Here is a 6,000-nt window from a genome sequence, read left to right as displayed (position 1 = left end):
TGTGGTCGTGTAAATGTAGTCTTTTAGATTCATGAAACCTTTTACATGCCTATATGGATCATCAAAGGCAAGTATTTCTTGTATTGTGTCATATGCCGGGTTCACCAGCAGGTGGCAGTGTATATGGCAGATAGATCTTTAGATAGAATGGAACTTACCATTCCATTCTCCCCCTTTTGGGCAGAAGTGGGTCAGTCCTGTTTCCTACCAAGGGAGGGCAACAGGAAGTGTTTAGTAATTCTTAGTGAGTCTTAGTCTAGTCTAGAGTTGGAAGGAGACAAAAATGACCGTGACTCCTTACAGATTAACCAACAGAGTGTTACAGGGAGGTCAACAGCCAAAGGCACCCCACTCCAAAGGTACCAGAACAGCCCTAAAGTCCAGCTTCCAAACTAAAGCCGAGTTTAGCACAGCAACAAGATAAGGCAGAATATTTAAGTGTGCCTGCCAGTTTATGCCAAAACCTGCTAGAACCAAGAGAAACACTGCTTCTTGTAGGATGCAAGTCTGGACTTGACTATTTATCCACCTCCACCATTACTCTCCCCTTTAGTGATTCTCCCCTGGGGAGCGACAGTATCTATGTAGGAGCACCGTGACACACACAGGAAACTATTGGGGCCCCACACACCACTCACCATTCTGCACTCCTAAAATCCTGGGACACGATCGGCCCTGGGGGCAGCATGTTGCATAACTGCAGCAAAAACTAGAAGCTCCTCTTGGCATTCTAGCACTTGAAAATACTACATAGTGGAGAGTTTTCCTATCAGGCTGCTCAGCCATGATGACATATCATAAACAGGATTGCTTCATTACTATCTATTGTAGAGCAGCTCAGTGTGTAGTGGGGCCCTTCCCCCTCACCTCCCTAGGCAGCTCCACAAGTAGAGGCAACCAGTCCTCCTTACATTCTAGGACATGTTGCTGGCAGCCATTTTAAATCATACCAGGAGAACCCGACTGTCAGCTGTATTTGATGGTAAGTAGTGCAGGTACTCAGTCTATGGTGATGTCATTTGGAGTCACTGGATAAGACAGCAATGAATGCCTCACTGAGCTATCCTGCTCTAAAACAAGCTGTTATTTATAGCTCCTATTCTTACACTGGCCCCTTCCCGACATCCACCATACTAATACGACACAGTGCGAAGTGATTTCCCACAATCGTCCGGATATATACGGAAAGCTGATTAAACTGGCACAGATGCTATGCCTGCTCTATCAGAACAGGAGCCTGGCTGTTAGTGGCAATCAGGATTCTTCTGTATCCATAGGCAACACTGAAATTGTGTATGCCGATATATTGACCAATTAGATGCCATGGTCAATGCTGACCGTGGCATCTAAGGGGTATGCAAAGGGAGGGGGCTCCCTTCCTATCTTCATCCGCTTCCCATGATACTATCACAAAAAAGCGGGTCTTAATAAATGACCCCCTAAAAGTACACATAATCTTATCATTTGTCAGTCAGCAGCACTTTATGAATGATCCTGAAACAGTCTTAACCACCTCAGCCCCCAGTGCTTAAACACCCTGAAAGACCAGGCCACTTTTTACACTTCTGACCTACACTACTTTCACCATTTATTGCTCGGTCATGCAACTTACCACCCAAATGAATTTTACCTCCTTTTCTTCTCACTAATAGAGCTTTCATTTGGTGGTATTTCATTGCTGCTGACATTTTTACTTTTTTTGTTATTAATCGAAATTTAACGATTTTTTTGCAAAAAAATGACATTTTTCACTTTCAGTTGTAAAATTTTGCAAAAAAAACGACATCCATATATAAATTTTGCTCTAAATTTATTGTTCTACATGTCTTTGATAAAAAAAAATGTTTGGGTAAAAAAAAAATGGTTTGGGTAAAAGTTATAGCGTTTACAAACTATGGTACAAAAATGTGAATTTCCGCTTTTTGAAGCAGCTCTGACTTTCTGAGCACCTGTCATGTTTCCTGAGGTTCTACAATGCCCAGACAGTACAAACACCCCACAAATGACCCCATTTCGGAAAGTACACACCCTAAGGTATTCGCTGATGGGCATAGTGAGTTCATAGAACTTTTTATTTTTTGTCACAAGTTAGCGGAAAATGATGATATTTTTTTATTTTTATTTTTTTCTTACAAAGTCTCATATTCCACTAACTTGTGACAAAAAATAAAAACTTCTATGAACTCACTATGCCCATCACAAAATACCTTGGGGTCTCTTCTTTCCAAAATGGGGTCACTTGTGGGGTGGTTATACTGCCCTGGCATTCTAGGGGCCCAAATGTGTGGTAAGGAGTTTGAAATCAAATTCTGTAAAAAATGACCTGTGAAATCTGAAAGGTGCTCTTTGGAATATGGGCCCCTTTGCCCACCTAGGCTGCAAAAAAGTGTCACACATCTGGTATCTCCGTACTCAGAAGAAGGTGGGGAATGTGTTTTGGGGTGTCATTTTATATATACCCTTGCTGGGTGAGAGAAATATCTTGGTCAAATGCCAACTTTGTATAAAAAAATGGGAAAAGTTGTCTTTTGCCAAGATATTTCTCTCACCCAGCATGGGTATATGTAAAATGACACCCCAAAACACATTCCCCAACTTCTCCTGAGTACGGAGATACCAGATGTGTGACACTTTTTTGCAGCCTAGGTGGGCAAAGGGGCCCATATTCCAAAGAGCACCTTTCGGATTTCACAGGTCATTTTTTACAGAATTTGATTTCAAACTCCTTACCACACATTTGGGCCCCTAGAATGCCAGGGCAGTATAACTACCCCACAAGTGACCCCATTTTGGAAAGAAGACACCCCAAGGTATTCCGTGAGGGGCATGGCAAGTTCCTAGAATGTTTTATTTTTTGTCACAAGTTAGTGGAAAATGATGATTTTTTTTATTTTATTTTTTTTCATACAAAGTCTCATATTCCACTAACTTGTGACAAAAAATAAAAACTTCCATGAACTCACTATGCCCATCAGCGAATACCTTGGGGTCTCTTCTTTCCAAAATGGGGTCACTTGTGGGGTAGTTATACTGCTCTGGCATTCTAGGGGCCCATATGTGTGGTAAGGAGTTTGAAATCAAATTCTGTAAAAAATGACCTGTGAAATCCAAAAGGTGCTCTTTGGAATATGGGCCCCTTTGCCCACCTAGGCTGCAAAAAAGTGTCACACATCTGGTATCTCTGTATTCATGAGAAGTTGAGGAATGTGTTTTTGGGTGTCTTTTTACATATACCAATGCTAGGTGAGATAAATATCTTGGTCAAATGCCAACTTTGTATAAAAAAATGGGAAAAGTTGTCTTTTGCCAAGATATTTCTCTCACCCAGCATGGGTATATGTAAAATGACACCCCAAAACACATTCCCCAACTTCTCCTGAGTACGGAGATACCAGATGTGTGACACTTTTTTGCAGCCTAGGTGGGCAAAGGGGCCCATATTCCAAAGAGCACCTTTTGGATTTCACAGGTCATTTTTTACAGAATTTGATTTCAAACTCCTTACCACACATTTGGGCCCCTAGAATGCCAGGGCAGTATAACTACCCCACAAGTGACCCCATTTTGGAAAGAAGAGACCCCAAGGTATTCGCTGATGGGCATAGTGAGTTCATGGAAGTTTTTATTTTTTGTCACAAGTTAGTGGAATATGAGACTTTGTATGAAAAAAAAAAAAAAAAAATCAGCATTTTCCACTAACTTGTGACAAAAAATAAAAAATTCTAGGAACTCACCATGCCCCTCACGGAATACATTGGGGTGTCTTCTTTCCAAAATGGGGTCACTTGTGGGATAGTTATACTGCCCTGGCATTTTCCAGGGGCCCTAATGTGTGGTAAGTAGGTAAATGACCTGTGAAATCCTAAAGGTGCTCTTTGGAATATGGGCCCCTTTGCCCACCTAGGCTGCAAAAAAGTGTCACACATGTGGTATCGCCGTATTCAGGAGAAGTTGGGTAATGTGTTTTGGGGTGTCATTTTACATATACCCTTGCTGGGTGAGAGAAATATCTTGACAAAAGACAACTTTTCCCATTTTTTTATACAAAGTTGGCATTTGACCAAGATATTTCTCTCACCCAGCATGGGTATATGTAAAATGACACCCCAAAACACATTCCCCAACTTCTCCTGAGTACGGCGATACCAGATGTGTGACACTTTTTTGCAGCCTAGATGCGCAAAAGTGCCCAAATTCCTTTTAGGAGGGTATTTTTAGACATTTGGATACCAGACTTCTTCTCACGCTTTGGGGCCCCTAGAATGCCAGGGCAGTATAAATACCCCACATGTGACCCCATTTTGGAAAGAAGACACCCCAAGGTATTCAATGAGGGGCATGGCGAGTTCATAGAAATTTTTTTTTTTGGCACAAGTTAGCGGAAATTGATATTTTTAATTTTTTTCTCACAAAGTCTCCCGTTCCGCTAACTTGGGACAAAAATTTAAATCTTTCATGGACTCAATATGCCCCTCACGGAATACCTGGGGGTGTCTTCTTTCCGAAATGGGGTCACATGTGGGGTATTTATACTGCCCTGGCATTCTAGGGGCCCTAAAGCGTGAGAAGAAGTCTGGAATATAAATGTCTAAAAAATTTTACGCATTTGGATTCCGTGAGGGGTATGGTGAGTTCATGTGAGATTTTATTTTTTGACACAAGTTAGTGGAATATGAGACTTTGTAAGAAAAAAAAATAAATTATTCCGCTAACTTGGGCCAAAAAAATGTCTGGAGCCTTACAGAGGGGTGATCAATGACAGGGGGGGTGATCAATGACAGGGGGGGTGATCAATGACAGGGGGGTGATCAGAGAGTCTATATGGGGTGATCACCACAGTCATTGATCATGCCCGTGTAAGGCTTCATTCAGACGTCCGGATGCGTTTTGCGGATCCGATCCATCTATCAGTGCATCCGTAAAAATCATGCGGACGTCTGAATGGAGCTTTACAGGGGAGTAATCAATGACAGGGGGGTGATCAGGGAGTCTATATGGGGTGATCACCACAGTCATTGATCACGCCCCTGTAAGGCTTCATTCAGACGTCCGGATGCGTTTTGCGGATCCGATCCATCTATCAGTGGATCCGTAAAAATCATGCGGACGTCTGAATGGAGCTTTACAGGGGGTTGATCAATGACAGGGGGGTAATCAATGACAGGGGGGTGATCAGGGAGTCTATATGGGGTGATCACCACAGTCATTGATCACGCCCCTGTAAGGCTTCATTCAGACGTCCGGATGCATTTTGCGGATCCGATCCATCTATCAGTGGATCCGTAAAAATCATGCGGACATCTGAATGGAGCTTTACAGGGGGGTGATCAATGACAGGGGGGTGATCAATGACAGGGGGGAAATCAATGACAGGGGGGTGATCAGGGAGTCTATATGGGGTGATCAGGGGCTAATAAGGGGTTAATAAGTGACGGGGGGGGGTGTAGTGTAGTGTAGTGGTGCTTGGTGCTACTTTACTGAGCTACCTGTGTCCTCTGGTGGTCGATCCAAACAAAGGGGACCACCAGAGGACCAGGTAGCAGGTATATTAGACGCTGTTATCAAAACAGCGTCTAATATACCTGTTAGGGGTTAAAAAAAACACATCTCCAGCCTGCCAGCGAACGATCGCCGCTGGCAGGCTGGAGATCAACTCTCTTACCTTCCGTTCCTGTGAGCGCGCGCGCCTGTGTGCGCGCGTTCACAGGAAATCTCGCGTCTCGCGAGATGACGCGTATATGCGTCCAGGCGGAATGAATCAACCACCTCCAGGACGCGTCTGTGCGTACAGCGGTCCGGAGGTGGTTAAAGGACTTGAAGGGGTTGTGCCAGGGGCGTAGTTATAGCGGGTGCAGAGGTAACAGTTGCTACCGAGCCCAGGAGCATGAGGGGGCCCAAAGACCCTTGGGCCACATAAAAAGACACTGGTATTATAGAAAGTGCATGCTGGTCAAGTTACACTGGCAGGAGGGAAGGGTTTAGGTGAAGAATTTGCCATTT

Source organism: Bufo bufo, chromosome 3 (assembly GCF_905171765.1).
Source record: "Bufo bufo chromosome 3, aBufBuf1.1, whole genome shotgun sequence".
Lineage (NCBI taxonomy): Eukaryota > Metazoa > Chordata > Amphibia > Anura > Bufonidae > Bufo > Bufo bufo.
This window is presented reverse-complemented; position numbering follows the sequence as displayed.